At 44.7% G+C, this 27,280-nt stretch overlaps 1 protein-coding gene across 4 annotated transcripts in view; it reads right to left on the reverse strand.

Annotated features, from left to right (window-relative positions):
• Positions 1–27,280, reverse strand: part of LOC140191922 (diacylglycerol kinase beta-like) — a 159,008-nt gene that overhangs the window by 116,302 nt on the left and 15,426 nt on the right. Inside the window, exon 2 of one of the 4 annotated variants that reach the window (XM_072249792.1) lies at positions 12,357–12,479. The exons of the other annotated variants lie outside the window; for them this stretch is intronic. The gene's annotated coding sequence lies outside the window, so the exon portion shown is untranslated. The remainder of the gene's footprint in view (positions 1–12,356; positions 12,480–27,280) is intronic. 4 annotated transcript variants of the gene reach the window in all.

Genomic DNA, 27,280 nt, shown 5'->3' on the forward strand with positions numbered 1-27,280 from the left:
CGGGATCAATGGTAACATTGTAGAGAAGTTTGACTAAGTACATGGATGGGAGGGGTACAGAGGGTACATGGTATAGTACATAGGTATAGAGGGCTATGGTCCAGGTGCAGCTCGATCGGACTAGGCAGAATAATAGCTTGGCATGGATTAGATGGGGCAAATAGCCTGTTTCTGTGCTGTAGTACTCTATGAGGAGCTGGGGGTGAGCTGCATTCAGAAATGCCTACAGTCATTCTGATGAATGTGTACCCCCAGTGCTGTTGGGGAGGGAGTTCCAGGATTTAGACCCAGTGAGGGTGAAGGAACAGTGATCCCCAAGTCAGGATGGTGTTTGTCTTGGAGGGGAACCTGCAGGTGGTGGTGTTCCTCTGCGCTCGCTGCCATTGGCCTGATTGTTGGTAGAGATCACCAAGTTTGGGGGGGGAATGTACTTTTGGAGTATGATCAAAGTCCAACACCTGCACCACTCCCATGCTCTGTATATGCTGGCGGTGTTAGGCCTGATGTCAGCTCTCACCATTTTCTGATCATATTACCTTTATACAGTTGAAGTCAGAAGATTACATACACTTTAGCCAAATACATTTAAACTCCGTTTTTCACAATTCCTGACATTTAATCTTAGAAAACATTCCCTGTCTTAGGTTAATTAGGATCACTATTTTATTTTAAGAATGTGAAATATCAGAATAATAGTAGAGAGAATGATTTATTTCAGCTTTTATTTCTTTCCCAGTGGGTCAGAAGTTTACATACATTTTGTTAGTATTTGGTAGCATTGCCTTTAAATTGTTTAACTTGGGTCAAACATTTTGGGTCGCCTTCCACAAGCGTCTCACAGTAAGTTGCTGGAATTTTATTCAATTCCTCCAGACAGAACTGGTGTAACTGAGTCAGGTTTGTAAGCCTCCTTGCTCGCACACGCTTTTTCAGTTCTGCCCACAAATTTTCTATCGGATTGAGGTCAGAAAATGATGTCAAGTCTGGTTCATCCTTGGGAGCAATTTCCAAATGCCTGAAGGTACCACGTTCATCTGTACAAACAATAGTACGCAAGTATAAACACCATGGGACCACGCAGCCGTCATACCGCTCACGAAGGAGACGCATTCTGTCTCCTAGAGATGAACGTACTTTGGCGCGAAAAGTGCATATTAATCCCAGAACAACAGCAAAGGACCTTGTGAAGATGCTGGAGGAAACAGGCAGACAAATATCTATATCCACAGTAAAATGAGTCCTATATCGACATAACCTGAAAGGCTGCTCAGCAAGGAAGAAACCACTGTTCCAAAACCACCATAAAAAAGCCAGACTACAGTTTGCAAGTGCACATGGGGACAAAGATCTTACTTTTCGGAGAAATGTCCTCTTGTCTGATGAAACAAAAATTGAACTGTTTGGCCATAATGACCATCGTTATGTTTGGAGGAAAAAGGGTGAGGCTTGCAAGCCAAAGAACACCATCCCAACCGTGAAGCATGGGGGTGGCAGCATCATGTTGTGGGGGTGCTTTACTGCAGGAGGGACTGGTGCACTTCACAAAACAGGTGGCATCATGAGCAAGGAAAATTATGTGGATATATTGAAGCAACATCTCAAGACATCAGCCAGGAAGTTAAAGCTCAGTCGCAAATGGGTCTTCCAAATGGACAATGACCCCAAGCATACCTCCAAAGTTGTGGCAAAATTGCTTAAGGACAACAAAGTCAAGGTATTGGAGTTGTCATCACAAAGCCCTGACCTCAATCCAATGGAAAATTTGTGGGCAGAACTGAAAAAGCGTGTGCGAGCAAGGAAGCCTACAAACTTGACTCGGTTACACCAGTTCTGTCTGGAGGAATGGAACAAAATTCCAGCAACTTACTGTGAGAAGCTTGTGGGAGGCGACCCAAAATGTTTGACCCAAGTTAAACAGTTTAAAGGCAATGCTACCAAATACTAACAAAGTGTATGTAAACTTCTGACCCACTGGGAAAGAAATAAAAGCTGAAATAAATCATTCTCTCTACTATTATTCTGACATTTCACATTCTTAAAATAAAGTAGTGATCCTAACTGACTTAAGACAGGTAATGTTTTCTAGGATTAAATATAAGGAATTGTGAAAAACTGAGTTTAAATGTATTTGGCTAAGGTGTATGTAAACTTCTGACTTCAACTGTATATTAACTCATCACATCTTATATTATCCTGTTCAGCAACCCACACCCCACCACACGCCTCATCTACCATTCTTGATTCCTCAAAGGGCAGCACAGTGGCACAGTGGGTAGAGCTGCTGTCTCATAGCACCAGAGACCTGGGTTCGATCCTGTCCATGGTCCCTGTCTGTGTGGAGTTTGCATGTTTTCCCTGTGACCTAACGACAACTCCTTTGCTTGCATCTTCGGAAACAGCTCTATTTCCACCTTAAGTATCTTTATTTTACCCTTCCAGGTTTCTTTTGAAGACCCTGACCTGGAGTTAGAAGTAGGCTTTGGTTCTTTGTGGGAATGGGACCCAGTCTCGGGGTTCCATGACTGGCCATTATTCGACATGTTAAGGGTTTGGCCTGAGAGTCTCGATCGTGTTTGGAAGCCCAAGTTCTTGGGGCTCTGGAGACGGGCCGATCAAGGGTTGGTGTCACGGCAGGAGACTTGTGTGTTGTCGGGGAGGCCGGAAAATCTTTCGCTGTGGGCCCGAAGACTCAAGGTCTTTGCGATCTTCGGACACAGAGCTCGAAAAAAGCAACAAAACAGACTTTTAACATCTTAAACCAGCGGGTTGTTATTATGTCTCCCGCTCGCTGTGAAAATGGGGGACACCTCCCTCTTCATGGCCAGGGAGAGAGAGAACCTGTGGGTTGTCCAATGTTGGATGAAATGCCAAACCTTTGGGGTAACATTAGTGTCTTTGCTATCACTTAGCTCACGTTTGTGCACGGTAGTGGATGCGCTTTTTGTTTTGCTGGTGGGGGGAGGGGGGATCGTTGCTCGCTGACACTTAGGTGCGGGAGGGGGAAGTGGGGGGGACTTTGGGGTTCTCACATTTAATTGTCGTTCATTCTTTGGGGGAACACCTCTGTTTTCATGGATGTTTGCGAAGAAAAAGCATTTCAGGATGTATATTGTATACATTTCTTTGACATTAAATTTGACCTCTGAACCTTTGAAACATGTGGGTTTCCTGTCCAGGTGCTCTGGTTTCCTCCTGCACCCTGAAGGAATACCGGTAGGTTCGCTGACCTCTGTAAATTGCCCTACTGTTGAAGAGAAAATGGCCATGTGTGAGGGAATGATTTCCAGGACTACAAGGGAGATAGGTAGAGGATGAAAATGGGATTGGTGGGAGCTGGTATGGTGCTCCCACAAATAGTCTGCTTTGGTGTTGCAGTAAATGAGCTAGGCATTATCTCCAGAAACTCTCCCAGCCAGATGAAGGAGGGCTGACTTACTCAGAAACACTCAGCAGGTCGGGCAGCTTCTGTGGCGAGAGAAACAGAGTTAACATTTCAGGTTGAATGCTTACCTTGACTGTTTCCCACCAGTGCACCAAGGAGTTAAAGCGAGACTTTGCAATATTCCAACCTGTGAAACTGTTTTTTAAATTCCTCATTGTTTTTTGAAACAAGAACTCTGTTTCTCTTTCCACAGAGAAGGGCCTTTGATCTGAAATGCTAATTCTATTTCTCTCTCCCCAGATGTTGCATGACGTGATGAGTGTTTTCAGCATTCTCTACTTTTATATCCATCCTTTTCCAGGCATGATTAAAGCCAATATATTTTAATCTTTTGGGTCTTATATTTTTCTAGAAACTTTACTATTTTCCCAAAACCTTTTGGGTTTTCCAGCAGTGCAGACACTCAGACTCCATCTGAGGGGTAGAAATCCCAGTCGATTCCCACACATTATATTCCTCAGTTCAGTAAGGCCGAATATCAGAGGGAGATTATAGCAAAGTGGCTGACCCCCATAACACATCTCATGCTACTGACAAAGCTCCCAACATGCGCTCCACAAGGTTTTGATGAACAGTAAATCAGGAGTATTTACAAAAGTAACCATCTGAACCAGGGTAGGACATGTGTAGCGGATTCAAGATTCAAGATTGCTCAATGTCATTTCCAGTACATAAGTGTAAAGGAGAACAAAATAATTGTTACTCCAGATCCGATGCAGCGCAAAAAGAAAGATAAGAATAAAAAAGACAATAAATATAAATACATAGGATAGCTTGCATACATAGATTGATTGTATGTACATAAAGTGACACCAAGTACAGGAGTGTCCGTACATAAGGTGATTCTGACAGGAAATGATAAAGTAGTTCTGGTGGGGCGGGTTACTGGGTGGAGGTATTGTTCTGCCTTACTACTTGAGGAAAGGAACTGTTTTTTGAGTCTGGTAGTCCTGCCATTGATGGTACATAGCCTCCTACCTGATGGGAGAGGGACAAACAGTCCATGAGCAGGGTGGGTGGGATCCTCATGGTGTTACTGGCTTTTTTCCAGCATCTATCTGTATATATGTCCTTCATGGCGGATAGGCTGGTGCTGGTGATGTGTTGGGCAGTTTTGACTACCCATGGTAGAGCCTTCCTGTCTGTGTACCATGCAGGGTGTAGCTTGTTAGGATGCTCCCTACTGCACATCAGTCAAAAGACGTGAGCATAGATGTACAAAGTCCAGCTCTCTTCAGCCTCCTCAGAAAGTAGAAGCATTGATGAGCTTTCCTGACTGTGTAGAGTGCATTCTGGGACCATCAGAGGTTGTGTGTGATGTGCATTCCACTGACATGTCACTGATGTAAAGGGGGTGTGAATGCCATGAGTTCTCTTGAAGTCGATAACCATCTCCTTTGTCTTGTTGACAGTGAGGGAGAGCTTAATTACCTGGCACCAGGCCTTGAGCTCTTCCACCTCCTCTTTGTAGGCCACCTCATGGTATTGCTGATGAGCCCCACCACTGTCATGTCATCGGTGAACTTGATGATGTGATTACTCACACGTTTGTCTGTGCAGTCATGTGTGAGCAGTATGTACAGCAATGGGCTCAGCACCCGTGTTGAGGTTGATGAGGAGGGAGGAGTGGTTGTCCATCCTGACTACCTGAGATCTGTTGGTTAGGAAGTCCAACACCCAGTTGCACAGTGGTGTATTTAGACCGAGGAGTAGGAGTTTGCTCACCAAGGTCTGTGGGACCGTAGTGTTGAATGCTGAACTGAAATCCAGAAACAGCATTCTGACGTAAGTGTCCCTGTTTTCTAGTGTGTCAGGGCCAGGTGCATGATAGATGCTATGGCCTCTATCGGTATCTGTCGTAGAGTGGTTCTGTCGGGTAAGCATATTGGTGAGTGTCCAGTGTGACAGGATAGGAGTTTTTGATATGTGCCATTACCAGCCATTCAAAGCACTTCAGGATGATTAGTGTCAGTGCCACTGGGTGGTAGTCATTTAGCTCTGAAGGTGTAGAGTTCTTTGGTACAGGGATGATGGTGGCTGATTCGAAGCATGTGGGGGACAGCAGCCTGGGTGAGTGAAGTGTTGAAGATGTCCGTGAAGACATCGGTGAGCTGGTGTGCACACTCCCTGAGTACTCGGCCCGCGATGTTGTCTGGCCCCGGTTGCCTTATGGGGGTTGACTTTCTGCAGAGTCCTTCTCACGTCTGGTGCTCTGACAGACAGTGTCTGCTCACCTGGGGGCTGGGGGTAGCTTTTGTGGCCTAGATTGTGTTGCATGCCTCAAAGCATGTATAAAAGTTGTTTAGAGCATCAGGGAGGGAGACGCCACTGGTACAGTCTACGCTGCTTTCCCTTGAGTAGTCCCTTTATGCCCAGCCACATGTTGGTGATCGTTATGGCAGGGCCCTGGTGAGTGGTGTTGAACAGAGAAACCGTAGACTACAAGTTCCCAGTTCCCAGAACGTGGAGCCACAGGTAGACAGGGTGGTGAAATTTGGCACGCTTGCCTTGATCAGCTGAGGCACGGAGTACAAAAGTTTGGGTACCATGTTACAGTTGTACAAAATACCGATTAGGCTGACTTGGAAGTATAGTGTTCAGCTCTGGGTCACCAAATCACAGGAAAGATTTGATTACCGTGATCCAGAGAGGGCGCAGAAAAGATTCACAACCATTGTTGCTTGGACTAGAGATCTTGAGATGCAAGGAGAGACTTGATAGGCTATTTTTCCCTGGAGTGAACGTGGCTCTGAGGCGACATGATAGAGGTCTATAAAATTAACAGAAGCCTCAAGGGGGTAGGGCCAGAGTCTGTTTTCCAGGGTGGGTTGGTTTAAAACCAGAGGGCATGAGTTTAAGGTGAGAGAGAGGTTTAAAGGTGACCTGAGGGATACATTTTTCATATAAAGTATAGTTGGTATCTAGAATGAGCTGCCAGAGGGACAAGCAGGAACAGTAACAATATTTTAGGGGTATCTGGAAAGTACTTGAATGAGCAGTGCATAGGGAGATATGGAATTAATTTAGGCACGTGGAATTGGTATAGATTGGCTTGATGGTTAGCATAGACATGGTAGGCCAGAGGACCTGTTTCTATAACTCTATGAGTTCAAATGGCCATGAAATAACTTTCAAAACAGGCAACAAAAGTGGCGCCATTCCACAACCTAAGTGGGAGGTGTGACTATGAATAGAGATTGTGTGCTCCATGTCGGGTACGGGGATTTATTTCTCAGATCGGTAACTGTGGTGAAGGGTTTCTATGTGCCAGAAACCCAGCTGATTACCCCCACCCGACCTATGCGCAGCCAAAGTCAAGTTCTGCTGCCTAACACTGATGCGTCAGCCAATGTGTAACAGTCACATCGACTAGTCACAACACATGAAGCTAACTTTGCATTATGGAACTGGAGATTTTGCTGAGAGGACTTTTCTGTCCTCTCCTCAAAAGGTCTGACTCACCCAGTGTACAAGCCACATCTTGAGCCTGACCCAGCCCATGTTTTTCACCCAGCCCTGTTTGGCTTCATTACTGAGTCCTGGATCACACAATGCATTGGCAAAGTGACTTCCAAGCAGAGGTCAGCTGATTCTGCTCTGACCATGCAGATTCTTCCACTGACACACTGACTGAGGTCTTTATTCACTGAACCAGGAGAACACATGCTAAATCTTTAGTATTAACATTATTATTAAATATGAGCAAGTTTAATTATGATCTGGAATCTGCCCTCAGGAACCTGAATGAAAGAAGAAGTGTTTTATTTGTCAATTGCAACAGTGTCCTGTGAGACGGATCTGGCTTAATGGCTCTCTGAAGGGTATGATCCAGTCCATTGGTTCAATGAGGTGTGGTGTTGGAGGACTGGAAGACGGCTCCTATTTTATAAAAGGAGTGAAGGATAGATTGAGTAACCACTGACCAACCATTGCTCGTGGGCGGATGACTGGAAAAAATTCTGAGCAATGACATAAATCAGCACTTCAAGAGGCCTAATGTTAACCACAGTCAGTCAGCATGGATCTGTTAAAAGAAGGTCACGTCTGACTAATTCAATTGAACTTTTAGGAGAGAACTCAGAGGGTTGAGAAGTTAGCACATCTGGTGTAACCTACATGGAATTTAGCAAGGCTTTTGATAAACTGCATTGGCAGATTCCCCACAGGATCCGAGGGCAAGTTGAATTTTTGTTGGATCAGCGGGAGAAAAAGAGTAGCGTTGAAAGGAAGTTCTAGTAACTGTAGGCAAGTATGCAGTGTAGTACCTCAGGGACTTGGTCCCTTGCTTTTTATGGTGAACATCTAGGGCCATGGCTACGAAATGTGAGGTACCACACATTCGAGAGCAAAAAAAATGTAAGTCAAGTTGAGTTTATCATCATGTGCACAAATACGGTGAGGTACAGGTACAATAACAAAGTTGCTTTCAAAAGCATCACAGGCACATAGGTTCAGACAACACACCGAACATAAATCACTATATACCTCAAAGTAAAAAAAAAGACTGTGCAAAACAAGACACTTGTGCAAGGCAAAACACAGAGGGAAGTCCCCCGGTAGTGCAAAAGGAAGTCCATAGTGGTCCGTTGCCGAGGTATGGTTAGGGTTGTGTTGGTCAGTTAAGAACCTGACAGTTGTTGGAAGGTACACCTGAACTTGGTTGTGTGGGACTCCAAGCTTCTGTACTCCGTGCCTGACAGTAACAAGGGATAAATGAGGATCTTTATTTTATTTAGATTTAAAAGTACAGCATGGTAACAGGCCTTTCCAGCCCAACAGGTCCGCACCACCCAATTACACCTGCGAGAAAAATGATCTTGTACACAGATTTCTGAAGGCAGTAGGACAGGTAATACAGTGTTTAAGAAAGCAGGTGAATACCTATGAGGTGACACTAAAACTGCATAAAGCAGTGGTTAGACCACAGTTTGTGTACTCTGTACAGTCTGTACAGTTCTGGTCACCGCACTACAGGGAGGGTGCAGTGCGACTGTTTGAGCAAGGGTACAGAGAGAATTCATGTGTATGAAACAGGATCTAGTGCTTTCCCGGTATGTATGATAAATAAACTCTTCTCGGGCTTCCAGTCAGGTACAGGTATCAATTTTAAATGACATTTCGATGACAAACTCTGCCACCTTCAGCAGGGATGATGCTTGGGTATGTCTAGTCCGATGGTATTTATACCCTCATCATCCGTCACTCCTGATTGGATGAAGACTAACCAATCAGGTTTCCGCTGTCCCACCTTGTTTACAATTGAATTTCAGTTCTTACTTAGAACAAGAACTTCGTCTTTGCTAAAACTAAAGGAAAAGAATTTTAATGACGAAGGTCTTGCTGCAAGTAAGAACTGAGATTCAATTGTAAACAAGGTGGGACAGCAGAAACCTGATTGGATGAGGACAAACCAATCAGGAGGGACGGACAACATTGGTATAAATACCACCGGACTAGACATGTGTAGGCATCATCCCTGATGAAGATGGCAGAGTTTGTCATTGAAACTTCGGTTAAAATCAATACTTGTAACAGTCTGGAAGCCCAAGAAGAGTCTATTTATGCCCATTGGCCCATGATGTTGTGCTGACCACTTAACCTACTCCAAGATCAATGTTACTGAAAAGAGATTGCTGAGGCTGGAATTATTCTCCATGCACAATGGAGACTGGGAATTTAACTGAGGAAGAAAATTGTGAGACCTAAACCAAAGAGCTGACTTCCAGAGGTGAATAGAGAGTGAAGCAGTCCTCAATATCAGGGCAGCATTTAACCGAATGTGGCATCAAGGAGCTCTGGTAAATCTGAAGTCAATGGGCATCGAAGGAGAAAACATCCCAAACATGGTAGTCCTTCTTCACAGAAAGAATGGTGGTTGTGATTGTAAGAGGTCAATCACCCCAGTCCCAGGACATCACTGCAGGAGTTTCTCAGAACAGTGTCCTGGTGTCAACCATCTTCAGTTGCTTCATCAATCAGCTGCATGCCGTCATTAGGCCACAATGTACACACTTCACGAGCCCTCAGCAAATGAAGCAGCCCGTGCCTCCGTGCAGCAAGATCTGGACAACATGCAGTCATAGTTTGATAAGTGACCAGTGACATTTGCACTGCCAAAGTGCAAGGCAGTGGCCAAGTCCATCTCTAATCAATTACTCACGACTTTCAACGGGATTAGAATCCCTAGGGATCAACATCCTGGGTTGACCAGAACCTCAAATGGATCAGCCAAATATCGTGGATACAAGGTATCTTGGGTGTCGACATCTTGGAGAGTCTATCCTGGGTTGAGCATATAGAAGCAACCACAAAGACGGCACGCCATCGTCTACTTCCTTGAAAGTTTAAGGAGATTGGCATGTCATTGAAGACTGACAAACTTCTACAAACGTACAATGGAAAGCATCCTGATTGTCTGCACCACAGTCTTGTATGGAAACTTCAATACACAGGAACATGAGGGGCTGCAGAGAGTGGTGGATTCAGAAAGTTCCATCACAGGCAAAGGTCTCCCCACCATCAATGTTCTAGGCAGGGGACAGCCATCCAGGCCATGCCATCCTCCTGACACTGCGATCAGGTAGGAGTTACAGGAGCCTGAAGACCAACACCTCAAAGTTCAACAACTTCTTCCCCACTGCCCTTAGGTTCTTGAACTGACTTGAAAAACCCTAACACTACTCTGGACTGTCTCTCTCTCTCTCTCTCTGTCTTGTTTACTTTGTTGCTTATTTTTGCACACATGTAAGTTATGTGTAATCTATGTTAAGTTTGTGATAACTTATGTCAGTCCTCATCGTGTAATGTATTATGCTGCTGCTGCGATAAGCCAATTTTCATGGTATTCATTCTGCGTATGTGTATGCCAATAAGTATGAACTTGAACTTGAGGTCAGAGGCTGGGTGTCCTGTGGTGAGTGACTCACTACCCGACACCTCAAAGCTTTTCTGCCATCTACAAGTCATGAGTCGGGGTGTGATGGGACGCTCTCCATTTGCCTGGGCGAGAACGGTTCCAGGAACTCTCAAGAAACTCAACACCACCCAGGACAAAACTGCCTGCTTCATCGACACCTAAAGACACATTTCCTCAGGCACTGGTACACAGTGACTGCAGTGCACACCATCTACAAAACACTCATCAGTTACTCACCCAGGCTACTGCAACAGTATCTCTCCAACCTATGACCTCTGTCACCATGAAGGACAAGAGCGGTAGGTGTAGGGGAACACCAACAACTTTAGGTTACCCTCCAAGGTACACACCATCTTCATTTGAAAATATATTGCTGTTCTTCATTGTCACTGGGTCTAAGTTATGGAATGCCCTCGCCAACAGTTTGCTGAGGCCTTCTCTAGGACAAAACCGGACAAGCTAATGAAAAACTAGACCTTAAATGAAACCTGTCTTGGTTTCCTGTGGACACTCCGCAGATTATATCAGCATCCTGCCAGAGATATAATTGCCCTTTTACTGACCAAGGTTAAATATTGCACATTTTTCATTATCATCAGCACAAAATGAAAAAAGCAGTGAAAAAGACATATAGTTGGCATTAAAAAGTCCCTCCTTAACTCCTGTTTGTACCCTACATGTGACTGGTGTGAATGTTAGAAAAGGTTACTCATAGCTCCAGAATGGGAAACTGCTTCTCTACACCTTGAACTACAGTTCCACAGTGTGGGCTGTTCACACCCCTGATATAAATGTGCTTTGACAGTTAGTCACAAACTCAGTTGGAGCGTTTTTCTGTGTGACTCAGCCGGGAGCTTGAAGTGGTTACAAGGTGGATTGGCAGTTTCGGTACTGAAGTCGAATCTGTGGCTTCACTGCACTGATGCCAAGGCTGACCTCAAGCTGCCCCATTCTAAATCCTTCAACATAGGACAGACCATTGGCTTTGATTGCCAGCCCTTCAACCACCCAAAACGTTCACCTCCTCTATCACCACACACAGTATCTGTAGCACGAACCACTGACAAAATGCACTGCAGCCTCTCACCGAGGCTACTGTGATGTCTCTTCCCAAACCCACAATCTCTAATAGTAAGGAGGATGAGGGCAGCAGGTGTAGGGGAACACCACCATCAGCTAGTTCCCCTCTAAGTCACACTCTGTCCTGACTTAGAGGTGTGTGTCCGCTCCTTTGCTGGCACTGGGTCTAAACCCTGGGACTCACTCCCCAGCGGCGCCATGGGAGCACGTTCACTAGAAGGGCTGCAGCAGTTCAAGGAGACAGCAATAAATACTCACCTTGCAAATGCTGCACTGATCTTGTAAAAGAGAAAAAAATATAACTGTCTAGGATGTAATAAGGGCTCTGTATCATTTCCACTGCCACTGAAAATCTAAATTGATCCTGCTGCATTAGCAAAAAGCCAAAAACAGTGGGATGTGTGTTGGGATTTCCTTGTATCTATAAGAGAGACAAGGCTGCAAAACAGGAGCACACATGAAGAAAACAGATCTATGTACAATCCTGACAGCATAATCTCCAGGAAGATGCACAGTGAAATTGAGCTTATTGTCAAAGTCACAGTTTCTGCAAGTGAAATGAACTCTTTTTATGAACAGACTGTCTGCAGGGTCCATGTTGAGACTACAGTAAATCAGTCAATGAGCAGCGAGCTGAGTTTCTCAGGGATCCGTGACCCTATACGGGGAGTCACTTACAGCCGACTGAATTGAGGAAAACGATTTGTGGAGGGATATTGAGGAGTGAGAGCTCCTGTTGTAGCAGAGGATTAACAATAGGGAATATGGACTTCTCCAGTTTCCCGTTTCATATTCTTCTGATGATCACATTTAAAGAATTAAAATTACGTGCTAATAACACAAAACAGACATTCTCAATTTGTTTTCATACTTCAAAGCTTCCAGTTAGAAAATCTATATGATACTCTTCGACATTACCGTCACTGAATCCCCCACCATCAGCATTCCAGCAGGTCACTGATTAAAGCAGCAAGCTCGCAAGAGCTGGTCGGAGGCTGGGGTTCCTACGGTGAGTGAAACATTCCAAGGCCTTTCAACCATCTACAAGACACGAGTTGGGAGTGTGATGGAACACACAAACTTTGAAGTTCAAAATAAATTCAAGTTCAAAGTAAATTTACTATCAAAGTCTGTACAGTGGATTCTGGTTAATTGGGGCACAGCGGGACCAGTACTCCTTGGCCCAATTAAGTGGCTGCTCTAATTAGCCGGTTTCATGGAAATAATTAAGGTATAAAAAAAACTAATTTTAACTGAGTAACAAATTACGTATGTAAGTGAAATACAGAACAAATTAGAGAACTATAAAACTGTATTTGTTCCTAATAGTTATCAGCGGAGGAATTCATCCAGTGCATGCTTCAATGTTTTATTGATTGACTGTCAATGAACAAAATCAGTGCAGAGACCTAGTGCAGATACTGGACTGCCTTCATGCAGTATTTTCGATGATTGCATCCTCCAAATCTTCATTTTCAATGTAACATTCAAGGTGATTGTCGCTACCTTCAAATTCTTCGGAGTTCCTAATTTGCTGAAGCAATGAAATGGTTTCATTTTCACTCCCGGCCATTTCTCCCATCATTGCTTTTCAAACACAAGCACGTGCAATTGACGCTATTTAAAAACCGTTGTCTCGAAGCACGGTGTCGTGACTAACGACCACACAAGTGCACACGACTGAAGCTAGTTAGAAACTGATCGGCAACAGTTTCCTGTCCCAATTAAGTGGCATAGTGTCCTAAATAAATGAAGGGAATCCCGGCTATTTTCTCAATTTAGTTTTTTTCTTTAGGAGTTGTCCCAAATAAGTGGCTGCCCCGATTAACCAATGACCCAGTTAAGTGGAATCCACTGTATTTGTCACCAGATACTACCCTGGGATTCATTTTCTTACAGGCATTCACAGTAGCACAAGGAAATACAATAAAATCAATGAAAAAGTGCACCCAGACAAAGACTGACAAACAGCCAATGTGCAAAAGAAAACCATAAACACAAGAAAGTCTGCAGATGCTAGAAATCCAAAGCAACACACATAAATCACTGGAGGAACTCAGCATCTTCCTCAGGACGGATAGAGAAGGGGGAAGAAGCCAGAATGAAAAGGTGGAGGGAGGGGAAGGAGGCTGGCTGGAAGGTGACATGTGAAGCCAGGTGGGTGGGAAAGGTCAAGGCTGGAGAGGGAAGGAGGAAGGGCTGAAGGAAGGAAGGAATGGAGAAAAGGAGGAAGGAAAGCAGGGAAGGAGGAAAGAAAGAAAGAAAGGACACTGAGAACATGAGTTGTAGAATCCTGAAAGTGAGTCTGAAAATTGTGGAATCAGTTCAGAGTTCAGGTGAGTGAAATTATTCCCGCTGGTTCAGGACCCTGATAGTATTAGGATAATAACTGTCCCTGAGCCTAGTGGTATGACATCTAAGGCTCATGTACCTCCTGGCCGATGGCAGCAGTGAGAAAAGAGCATGGCTCTCTCCACTTGTTTGGAAGGGTGCAGCTGCAATGACTCTCCAGAATCTTGACACCATTCAGAACAAAGCAGCCTGCTTCATTGCCACCTTGTCTACCACCTAAAGATTGATTTCCACCAGCACTATGGTTACTAGCTTAGGCTTCTCTGACAAAGCATCTCCCAAACCTGTGACCTCAACCACCAAGGAGGAAAAAGGCAGGAGGAATATAGAGAGAGCATTATCCCTCACACCTCATGCTAGCTTTGACTTGTATTGCTCTTTGTTCCTCATCACTGGCTCTAACTCTGGGAAATCCCTCACCAACAACAACATGAGAGCACAAAGCTTGTGGGTGTTCAACGAGATGTCTCACTACCCGGCTTCTGAAGAGCAATTAAGGATGAACCATTAATGTTGTCTATACTAGTGACAACCACTTTTCACCAGCAAATTAAAAAAAAATGCTCAGTTTCTTTATACACCTGAGTATGATGGGATCAATTTGGACTGTTGGTGAGGAATTCCCGTATGATTTCCATTGAAACCTCTGTCTCTTTGGCCCACTGAGCCCACATCAACCATTAACCACCTACTTAAACTGATCCTGCAGTAACTCATTATTTTTGTTCTCCCCACATTCCCACCATCTCTACCCAGATTTGGCCACCCACCCCACACTAGGGACAATTTACATCAGTCAATTAACCTACTGACCTGAGTGACTTTGGAACGTAGGAGGACAATGAGGCACCTGGGAGTCGTAGTGCAATATTTTAAATGCAGTAACGGAGGTCCGGATCAATCTTGGGTCTCCAGAGCTGTGTGGTAGCGACTCTACCCACTGCACCAAAGGGCCGCCCGTAACTGTGTTCCACGCTGATAAGGCTTCCAGCCGGGTCAGAGAATGTCTGCCTCGCTTTCTCTTCTCCCACCTGAAGGTGCTGCACCTGGCTGAGTGAAGTTCAATTCACTCTCCGTTATCTCAGTGGTACCCTTCAAGTAAGAATCTTGGCAGGAAGTTCCAGATGGATACTTGTCTGGAGAATTGGAAATGGGGGAAGGGCTAGTAGGGTATGGATCTTATAGCCAGGTCTAACAATATCCTCATTCAGAATCCCCACTGGGGCACTTAGAGTCATCAAGTTATACAGCAGGCCCTTTGGCTCAACTTATCCCTGGCAGCTTGCTCTATGTATCAGATTAGAGGAAAGGAGAATCAGGTATAAATGTTGTATCCGCAGTCCATGGTCCAGAGGATTAACTTAGACTACTACTTTATTGGAGTAAGACTGGATTCAAGAAGGTGTCCACTATATTTATAATCTCAGATCCAATAATATCTTTCTGTCATCTGCTTCCTCTTAATCACACCAACATCATGACTAACATAGATAGCAGAATATATTTTGAGTGTTGGGATTTCCCTATGCAAACGTGCCTGAGTCACACTGCGGGTTTAAATCCCGTTTCAGACATCTAAATACAAAACTCTAGGCTGACAATGCACAAGGGGAGCATTGCACCATTTAATGTGAAACATTAAACCGAGGCCCTGTTAGTGAAACTTGTGGCACTGTTCTGAAGATTGAATTGACTTCATTACTTACATCTTTCATATACATGAGGAGTAAAAATCTTTACGTTACGTCCCTGTCTAAATGTGCAATTTATAATAAATAGTATGTAGAACAAGACAGTCAATATAACATAGAAATACAATTGTATCAGCATGAATTAATCAGTCTAACGGCCTGGTGGAAGAAGCTGTCCTGGAGCCTGTTGGTCCCGGCTTTTATGCTGCGGGACCGTTTACCAGATGGTAGCAGCTGGAACAGTTTGTGGTTGGGGTGACTCAGGCCCCCAATGATCCTTCAGGCCCTTTTTACACACCTGCCTTTGTAAATGTCCTGAATAGTGGGAAGTTCACATCTACAGATGTGCTGGGCTGTCCGCACCACTCTCTCCAGAGAGATGAGGAGAGTTGTCCCACTCTTCTATCTTCTCAACTTTACTGGTAGCAGATTATCTGATTATTATCACAGTGCAGTTTGTGGGAGGGTATTGTGTGCAAATTGGCTTCTGTGCTTCTAATACTTAATGCCGATCACACATCATGCCTACTTAATTAGAGTCAGGTCACAGATCGGCCATGATTATTGAATGACAGGAAGAGGTTCTACAGACTCCTGTTCCTATGGCAACCTCCTGTTAGCTTATGAACCTGTAGGCAGCTGCTTGGTAATTAAAGTGTGAGGTTTGGTGTTCCGCAGACCTCACGCTATACCTGGTCACCTTCTATCGACATTGGGAGAAAGGGGCTTTCAGAAGCATCTCCCTCACTGGAAGCTTTAGGCTGAGAAGACAGATACCAAGAAGTTCAAAGTTCAAAATTTCAAAGTAAATTTATTATCAAAGTACATATATGTCGCTATATACAACCCTGAGATTTGTTTTCTTGTAGGCATGCTCAATAAATCTATAGAATAATAACCATAACAGAAACAATGAAAGACTGCCCATCTAGATCATTCAACCAGAGTGCAGAAGACAACAAACTGCAAATACAAAAGAAGAAATAATAAATAAATAAATAAATAAATAAATAAGCAATAAATATTGAGAACATGAGATGAAGAGCCCTTGAAAATGAGTCCATTGGTTGTGGGAACACGTCAATAATGGGATAAATGAAGTTGAATGAAGTTATCTCCTTTCGTTGAAGAACTTGATGGTTAAGGGGTAATAACTATTCCTGAATCTAGCGGTGTGAGTCCTGAAGCTCCTGTACCTTCTCTCTGATGGCAGCAGCGAGAAGGGAGTAAGTCATTGATTGGAGCACTGCACAGACACAACAGAAGCATTCCTGCACAGGTCTGGCAAAGATCTTTAAAAAGCAGAAAGTTTTTCGACGGGCGCCGTTGATTGGAGTACTGCTCAGATGCAACAGAAGTGTTCCTGCGCAGGTGCAGCAAAGAACTTTAAAAACCCAGTCTTTATAAAAGAGAGGTACCGCCTTGCAGAGCGGTCATCATGGGAGCGGTCGCCGTTGGAGTAGTCTGAGGCAGAGTAGTAAGGCTTTGGCTCAACAAGGCTTCGGTGAGCACAGGCGAAGGCAAGGTAAGCAAGTAAGTTCATTCCTTATTTCTTATTTAAATCTTGAGAGAATAGGGAACCAGTGTTCTGTTCTGGGTGTCAGATGAGGGATTTCCAGAAGACTCATGGCCTCCCTGATGGCCACATCTGCGCCAGGTGCATTGAAATGCAGTTCCTTAGAGACAGTGTTAGGGGACTCGATGGCCTTCGACTTGTTGGGGAAGTGAAACAGTGATAGACAGGAGCTACAGGGAGGTCGTCACCCCAAGGCGACAGGAGACTGATAAATGGGTGACTGTCAGAAGATGGAAGGGAGAATGTCAGGTAGTGGAGAGCACCCCTGTGGCTGACCCCCTCAACAATAAGTACTCCATTTTGAGTACTGTTGGGGGGTAAGTACCAGCGGTCATGCCACTGGCAAAGAGTCTGGCCCTGTAGCTCTGAAGGGTAGGGAACTGAAGAGAATGGCAGCAGTGATAGTGGACTCTATAGTCAGGGGGACAGATGGGTGATTCTGTGGATACGAAAAGGAAACACAGATGGTAGTTTGCCTCCCAGGTGCCAGGGTCCATAATGTTTCTGAACATATCCACAATATCCTGAAAAGGGAGGGTGAGCAGCCAGAAGTCGTGGTACATATTGGTACCAACGACATAGGAAGGAAAAGGGAGGAGGTCCTGAAAAAATAATACAGGGAGTTAGAACGGAAACTAAGAAGCAGGACCTCAAGAGTAGTAATCTCGGGATTGCTGCCTGTGCCACACAACAGTGAGGATAGGAATAGAATGAGGTGGCAGATTAACAAGTGGCTGGAGAATTGGAACGGGGGGCACGGATTCAGATTTCTGGATAATGGGACCTCTTCTGGGGCAGGTGGGACCAATATTCTTGTAGGAAGGTTTACAAGAGCAGCTGGGAGTGGTTTAGACTAATATGGCAGGGGGATGGGATAAAACTGATGATAATAGAGCTGAGGATGAGTCAAGCTGATGATGTATGTAACATGAATGTAAGGAAGGACAAGCCAATGATTGGGTACAAATGTAGACAGAGCGAAGAGTTAGATTGTACCACAGAGGCAAAATTCAAAAGGGTGAAGAATGCAGGACCGAAGGTGTTGCATCTAAATGCATGTAGCATTCGGAACAAGGTGGATGAACTCATGGTGCAATTAGAGATTGGTCTGTTTGATGTTGTGGGCATTACTGATTCGTGGCTGAAAGAAGGCCATAGTTGGGAGCTTAATATCAAAGCATATACTTTGTATTGAAAGGGCAGACAGGAAAGCATAGGTAGTGGTGTGGCTTTGTTGGAAAGAGATGACAGAGGTGACAGAGGTGACATAGGGTCAGAGAATGTTGAATCTTTGTGGGTGGAGTTAAGAAACTGCAAGGGTAAAAAAAAACATTATGGGAATCATATATAGGCCTCCAAATAGTATCCAAGATGTAAGGTTGAGATTGCAAAGGGTGCTTTTCCTGGTTGGCTGCCAGTGACTAGTGGTGTTCCTCAGGGGTCAGTATTGGGACCGCTACTTTTCACGTTGTTTGTCAATGATTCGGATAATGGAATTGATGGCTTTGAGGCAAAGTTTGCGGATGATACGAAGATAGGTGGAGGGGTAGGTAGTGCTGAGGAAGCAATGCAATTGCAGCAGGACTTAGACAAATTGGAAGAATGGGCAAAAAAGTGGCAGATAGAATAAAGTTTTGGGAAATGTATAATAATATATTTTGGTAAAAGGAACAATAATGTGGACTATTATCTAAATGGGGAGAAGGTTCAAACATCAGAGGTGCAGAGGGACTTAGGAGTCCTTGTGCAAGACTCCCAGAAGATTAAATTACAGGTTGAGTCTGTGGTAAAGAAGGCAAATGCAAAGTTGGCATTTATTTCAAGGGGAATAGAATATAAAGGCAAGGAGATAATGCTGAGCCTTTATACGACACTAGTCAGGCTGCACTTGGAGTATTGTCAACAGTTTTGTGCCCCATATCTCAGAAAGGATGTGCTGTCATTGGAGAGAGTCCAGAGGAGATTCACGAGGATGATTCTGGGAATGAAGGGGTTAACATATGAGGAACGTTTGGCAGCTTTGGGCCTGTACTCACTGGAACTTAAGAAAAATATGTGGGGACTTCATTGAAACCTACTGAATGTTAAAAGGACTAAATAGGGTGGATGTGGAGAGGATGTTTCCTCTGGTGGGGGCATCAAAAATTAGAGGACACAGCCTCAAAATTGATGGGCAACCTCTTAGAACAGAGGTAAGGAGGAATTTTTTTTAAGCCAGAGAGTGGCAAATCTGTGGAGTGCTCTGCCACAGACTGGTGGAGGCCAAGTCCGTGGGTATATTTAAGGCAGAAGTTGATTGCTTCCTGATCGGTCAGGGCATCAAAGGATATGGAGAAAAGGCAAGTATATGGGGTTGAGTGGGATCCGGGATCAGCCACGATGAAATGGTGAAGCAGACTTGATGGGCTGAATGACCTAATTCTGCTCCTACGTCGTATGGTCTTATGTCCTGGGAGGTGGGTTCCTTGATGATGGATGCTGCTTTCCTGCAACAATGCTCCTTGATGTGCTCATTGGTTTGGGATGGGAGGCTTTACCCATGATGGACTGGGCTGTATCCACTACTTCTTGTAGGATTTTCCATTCAAAGGCATTGGTGTTTCCATACCAGGCTGTGATGCAGCCAGTCAATATCTCACTGTACTGGTTTTGTTTGAAGTTGATTTTGCTCTGGCACATGGTGGCAGTGAGTTCTGGGATGTGCAATGGTTATAAATACGGGAAGCTTCTTATTGTAGTTGAGTCTCTTGTGGCTTGAGAAGGAAGATGCAATTGCATGGACTTTCCCCACAGAGTCAAAACAGAGCCCAGTGTCAAAAACGTTCACAGTTTGTTCGTGTATGATTATCCTGTGCCCCTTGATGGCAACACAGGCAACAAGCCAACTTTATGCTGCCAGCTAATTTCAAGGATTTCAGCGCGCTGAGAGCTCTGTGCTGACTGCTCATTGCTTAGAGACAGCAGCAAAGAACCAAAATGGTGAGTGACCAGGTCCCATTAAAAAAGCATGTGCTTCTCAAAGGGAGGTGCATTGGACCGGGACCAAGCAGTGCTCACCCAGGCAGAGGTAATTCTGACCTGTGCAACGGCAAAGATTGACACAACTCGGAAGGGAGTGGGCTTTGATCTTTGACATGCTGCACTGGATGAGGTGGGCAGGAGGAGGACAATCTATTCACCTCATTATAGGAAGGATGTGGAGAGGGTGCGGAAGAGGTTCACAAGGATTCTGCCTGGATTATAGGGTATGAGCTATAAGCAGAGGTTGGATAAACTTGACTTGTTTTCTCTAGATAGGTGGAGGTTGAGGGGAGGTTTGATAGAAGTTAAGATTATGAGAGGCATAGATAGGGTAGACAGTTGGTATCTTTTTAAAATGTCTAATATTAGAGTGCATACATTTAAGGTGAGAAGATGTAAGTTCAAAGGAGTTATGCAGGGCAGGTTTGCTTTTGCACAGAGGACAGTGGCTGCCTGATATGTGCTGCCAGGGGTGGTGGGAGGAGCAAATATGATATAGGCATTTAAGAGGCTCTTAGCAAGGCACATGAATGTGCAGAGAATAAAGGGAATGGACTATGTGCAGACAGAAGGGAATAGCTTAGCTAGGCTTTTAAATACTAGTTTAATGAATTCAGCACAAAATGGTAGGCCAAAGGGCTTCTTCTTGTGCTGTTCTGATCTGTGCTCTATGTTCTATGCAGAGGAGGAAGAGTGATGTCCTGTACCCAGAAGTAACCAACAGACCAAGTCATCAGGCAGTGAGATCCAGGCTTTTAAGCCCGAAGTTGCAAGAACTTCAATGTACCAGACTGCCAGAACTCAATCTTATCGGTCAGATTTGTGAGCCAACAACTAGCGGCTCACACACCCGCACACACTTCGTACTGATGGAGACGACAGGATGACCCCTGTGAGGTCACCGAACCTGCCTCTTCTTCAAGACCACCCAGTTGCAGACAAGACCAGCTATTCAACTGAGACCACATCATCCAAACCCATAGCACAGCACACTTCCCTCTCACTTACAGGATCCAACAGTGAATAACAACTTCTAACGCAAGTTAATTGGATGGTTAAGGAGGCCTATGATGTGTTGGCCTTCATTAGTTGGGGGATTGAGGTAATGTTGCAGCTCTATAAAGCTCTGGTTAGACCATACTTGGAATATTGTGCTCAGTTCTGGTTGCCTCATTATAGGAAGGATATGGAAGCTTTAGAAAGGGCGCAGGGGAGATTTACCAGGGTGTTGCCTGGGTTAGAAAGCACGTCTAATAAGGATAAGTTGAGCGAGTTAGGACTTTTCTCTTTGGAATGGAGGAGGATGAGAGGTGACTTGATAAAGGTATATAAGATAAGAGGCATAGATAGTCTGGATAGCAGCAAATTCTTCCCAGGGAAATGGCTAATATGAGAGGGTGTGACTTTAAGGTGATTGGAGGAAAGTATAGTGGAAGATGTCAGAGGCAATTTCTTTACACAGAGAGTGGTGGGTGCATAGATCACGCCACTGGCGGTGATGGTAGAGGCAGATACATTAGGGGTATTTAAGAAACTCTTAGATAGGCATGTGGATGAAAGAAAAATGGAGGGCTCTGTGGAACGGAAGGGTTAGATTGACCTTGGAGTAGGTTTAAAGGTTGACACAACATTGTGGGCCAAAGGGTCTGCACTGTACTGTTCTATGCTCCATGTTTAACCTGAGACAATGCTCGCTAAGCGGAAGGAGGTAGTGGTGCCTGCACATCCTCTGCCCCACGAATAAGTTTGGCCATGGTTGGAGCTGGCACTGTTGAGCCTGTGGTTGTGCTGGAGGCAAACAAGCCAAATCACGTCAAGCGTGTTGTCATGTGGACAGCAGAACATAGAATATTACACACAGTACAGGCCTATGGCCCATGATGTTGTGCTGACTTTGTGACCTATTTTAACCCTTCCCACCCACATAGCCCTCTATTTTTTCTATCATCCATGTGCCTATCTAAGAGTTTCATTTATGTCCCTAACGTATCTGCCTCTACCACCGCTCTTGGCGGGGTGATCCTTGCAGTCACTCTGTGTAAAAAACTTAACTCTGACGTCCCCCCTATACTTTCCTTAAATCACATTAAAGTTATGCCCCCTTGCATTAGCTATTTCTACCCTGGGAAAAAGTCTCTGGTTATCTTCTCAATTTATGTCTCTTATCATCTTATAGACCTCTATCAAGTCACCTCTCAACCTCTGTTCCAGAGAGAAGAGCCCTGGCTTGCTCACCCTACCCTCATAAATCATGCCCTCTAATCCAGGCAGCATCCCGGTAAATCTCTTCAAGTCCAGTGAGGCACAGTTGCAATGAGAAACGTGTCTGCACCACAATCACAGGCACCTAGACACAGACAACACACAGAACATAGGATATATATAAATCATAAATGGTGACATTTTCAAACTTAACTGCCTTCTAACGTCCTGCTTCCCTTCAAACCTGTATAAGGCTCACTTCCCTCCCAGTGCCAGAAAGTTCTTGGTCCAAACTCGAACACAGAAACCTGAGTAGAAGCATCCAGATCGAGTTGTCCATTGAATATTGGCGCTGCCTTTGGGCAGGATATCAGAGCCAACCTCCTGGCACCCCTTGATCTGTCAGGTGGATGCGAAACATACTATGGAAGTATTTTGAAGAAGAACCAGAGATCTGGTTAATATTTATTCCTCACTCAAAATTATTAAAACAGACGATTCAGTCATCATCAGGTCACTTCATGGGAGCTTGCTGTGCAAAAATTTGGTTGCAGTGTTTCTCTCACCTGACCTTTATCTTCATACAGAAGCCTGAAGGCACACACTCAGCGATTCAGGAACAGCTTCTTCCCCTCTGCCATCCAATTCCTGAATGGACATTGAAGCTTTGGACACTACCTCACTTTTTTAATATACAGTATTTCTGTTTTTGCACATTTTTTAAAATAATCTACTCAATATACATAATTGCTTTACTTGTTTATTATGTTTTATTTTATTTATTATTTTTTCTCTCTCTCTCTTGCTAGATTATGTATTGCATTGAACTGCTGCTGCTAAGTTAACAAATTCCACATTACATGCAGGTGATAATAAACCTGATTCTGATTTCAAGTGGCATTCTTTAGCTGTGAGGTATTTTGGGATGATCTGAAAAATGCTGTGAAAATGCAAATAACCCTCATCCTGCTGCCCTGAACACACTGGGTGGATTTGGCCTGCAGACAGCCCCCCTTCCTCCTGACTGCTTTCCCAGCAGCTAGTCCTGGTTACTTACTGAGATACAGCGCGGAACAGGCCCTTCGAGCCCTTCGAGCAGCACCGCTCAGCAATCCCCGGATTTAACCCTCGCCTAACCATGGGACAATTTACAATGACTAACTAACCTACCAACCAGCATGTCTTTGGACTGTGGAATGAAACCAGAGCACCTGGGAAAAAAATGGGCAAACGTACAAACACCGGGTGAATGTGAACATGGGGAGAATAATCAAACTTCTTACAGGCAGTGGCAGGAATGGAACCCAGGTCGCTGATACTGTTAAGTGTTGTGCTAACTGTTATGGTACTGTGCCATCCATTTGTCTTAAAATATAAAGACTTACATAATTATCTATTTGGACCTGTTCTGTAGGTCCTCTGCTCCACTCCCAGTCACGTTACATTCTCAGACATCCCACCCTGCAAAAACTCACTTCAGGGAGGTAGCATCATCAGTTTGCGGGAGACTCCTGGGAGAGGTGGGATGTCTGCAATAGAGTAGCTCCTTAGCAGCTAGCCAGCTAGTTTAAATAACGTTAGCTATGCTGATGAATGAATGACACCTGTTAAACTCACCTCAACATGTCTTTTACAGTCTTAACCCACCATGAGCAATAGAAAAGTCACTGTTGCAAACAGTGCAGTGAGAAACACTGTCATTATTTTGACCCCTATTAGGCAGGGGTACACTTTAGTGTAGTCTGGGGTGACGTACGTTTTATATTTTCTTTTTTTGGAACACTCTGCCATGGCGCGCTCTCGCTCTCTCTCTTGCTCACGCTCTCTCTCTCTCTCACTCGCACGCTCTCTCTCTTGCTCACTCATGGTCACTCTCACTTGCTTTTTCTCTCACTCTCTCTCACACTCTCTCTTGCTTTCTCTCGCTCGCTCACTCTCAAAAAAATTGATTTCCGGGATATTGTATATAATATTATACAATTAATATATTAATATGCGGGAGACTCCCAGAACTTCCGGGAGAGGTGGGATGGCTGCATTCAGCAGTTAAGGCAAAGTCCCACCACTCCTAACCCCTGCTCCCTGCAAATTGCTACGACTTGGAATGACTCTGGAAAGTGCCAAGTCCTTGTAACATTGCACCAGCAGCTTTAAATTCCTGGGCGTTAACATATCAGATGACCTGTCCTGGGCCCAGCACATAGGCACAATCACAAAGAAGGCACACCAGCGTCTTTACTTTCCCAAAAGGTTAAGGAGGTTCAGTGACAAGCTGAACACTCTAACAAGCTTCTATAAATGAAAGTATCCTGACTGGTTGCATCATGGTCTGGTATGGTAATTTGAATGTGCAGGAACATAAGAAGCTGTAGACAGCAGTGGACTCAGCTCAATATATCATGGGCACACTCCTTCCCACCACAAGTAGCATCTACAGGAAAAGGTGCCCCAAAAAGGCAACATCTATCAAAGATCTCCACCTTCCAGGCCATGTTCTTCTTGCAGCTACCAGCAGGCATTAGATACAGAAGCCAGAGGTCTCGCACCACCAGGTTGAAGAACAGCTACTTCCCTTCAACCGTTCAGCTCCTGAACCAATTGGCACAACCGTAATCACAACCTCAGTACAGCAACATGATGACCAGTTTGCACTACAATAGACTTTTTTGTACCTATTGTGTTCTTTCTCACAACAATTATGTGATAATTATGCTTAATTTCTGTTTTGCTTGTGAACATTGTGTACCTGACACTATGTGCCTGCAATACTGCCGCAAGTGTTTCATTGTACCTGTTTATATATGGACTTGTGCATATGACAATAAACTTTTGCTCAATTTTGAGTTTTGATCCTGTAAAAAAATGATCCTTTGAGACTGTACTGCAGGAAGCACTCTTACTCAGCTGCAGGGAATTGATTGGTGCACCTCATTCCAGAATGGCTTCAATGCACACAGCCTGGTGCAGTGCCCTCCTGATCCATGTACCTCTGGCATACGTTTACTCTAGGAACCTGACCAAAACAATGCCTGGCACAAGCACGCTGGGATTTCCTAAAAAAACGATTGCGAATGATCCCAGTTTCCTGTTTTGAACTTTTGTTCTGATGCAGCTGTGAACTGGGAAGAGACAGAAGCAACACATAAAATACTGGAGGAACTCAGTGGGTCAGGCGCTTTCTGTGGAGGGAGATGGGACAGTCGACATTTCAAGTCCTCTTGTGTTTTGTATGTCGCAGTCTCTGGTGTGGCTGAGTAGAGAGTGAGCCTGTTGATGTCTCAATCTATGAGGCAATGACAGCAATAAGATGGTAAAAATTTCACAACCAAGAATGCGCTGCTTATTGTTCAGACCTTTTAACTAACCACACACAGCTGTCACTTTTACAGTGACATTTACATCAGAGGAAGTGTGTACGAGACTATGGATTCGAGGTAACAACAATACTCATACACAACCTCACCAGGTCACCTCAGCAAACTCACTGCATTTCCTGCACCTGCATTGTTTGGTGCATTACTTTCATGCCACCAGCCCATCCGCTACCTGTCCGCAATTCTATCATTCTACCAACATCCTCATGATCAATCCTCCTGCTTCATTTCTTTCTCTGGCCTGGAAACTTAAAATGTTGCAGAATGAAGTTTGCCAAAGCTCAATCGTTCTTGCTGGTTTACAGGGGCTACAAAATCTTGCCAAGGCCAGCATTTATTGTGAGAAGGTGGGGAGTGAAATACTCCAGTCTTTCTGGCGAAGGCGCTCCCACAGCGCTGCTGGGGAGAGGGCTCCAAGGTTCAGATCCAGTGATGATGCAGGAATGGAGATGTGTTTCTAAGTTAGGGTGGTGTACAACTCGGAGGGGAACCTGCAGGTGGTGGCATTCCCCTGCCACTCTTGTCCTTGGTGGAAGTAGAGGTCACAGTTTTGGAAGGTGCTGTCGGAGCATCCTGGCTGAGCAACTGCAGTGTGTTTTGGAGATGGTACACACTGAAGTCTCTGGGCATCAGTTACAGAGGGAGGGAGTGTTTAGTGAGGTGGGTTGGGAACCAGACAACGGTGCTGCTTTGTCTTGGGTGGTGTGGAGCTTTCTGAGAGTCGTTGGAGTTGCACACTCCCAAACATGTAGAGTGTGTTTCATCACACTCACAATGTGGAAAGGCCTTGGGCTGTCAGGAGATGAGTCACTCACCACTGAATACGCGACATTTGACCTGCTCTTGTAACCATGGTGTTTATGCGACTAGTTCCACTATGTTTCTGGTCAATGGTGACACTGAGATTTTGATGGTGGAGGACTTATGAATATAATGTCATTGAATGTCAAGGGTGGGTGGTTACACTCTCTCGTGGTGGAGATAGCCACTGCCTGGTGCTTCTGTAGTTGGAATGCTATTTATCACTTATCAGCCCTTCACTGAATGTTGTCCAGGTTTTGCTGCAAGCCGGCACAGGCTGCTCCATTTGCTGAGGAGGTTATTACCCTTCAACCATCAGGCTCCTGAACCAGTGTGGATAACTTCACTCACCTCAACATTGAACTGATTCCACAACCTACAGACTCACTTTCAAGGACTCTACAACTCATGTTCTCAGTATTTTTTATTGACTGACTTATTATTATTTTTATTTGCACATTTTGGGCCCAGGACACCATCTTGCAGTGATGTTCTAAGGCTGGGATGATTGATGTCAAGTCAAGTTTGGGCGACAAGTGCTTAGTCAAAGCCCTACATCCAACTCATGTGCTGGTGAATTAACAGGAAGCTCAGAACCACTCCCGTTGACTGAGCCAAGGGGCTCTGCAATACTATCACCCAATCTTCAAATGTTTCTCCAGTATAGGGGTGGCCACATTATCAACACTGAATGCAGGGCACTGGACTGGACGAAGGGCAAGTGAATCGCTGCCACACTGGAGAGACTGTTTGGGCATCTGGAAGTGGGGAAGGGAAGGGAAGGGAAGAGGGGACAGAACAGGAGTTGCTCCTCCTCCCGTTGCA

The sequence above is a fragment of the Mobula birostris genome, chromosome X (assembly GCF_030028105.1).
Source record: "Mobula birostris isolate sMobBir1 chromosome X, sMobBir1.hap1, whole genome shotgun sequence".
NCBI classification, from domain to species: Eukaryota; Metazoa; Chordata; class Chondrichthyes; order Myliobatiformes; family Myliobatidae; genus Mobula; species Mobula birostris.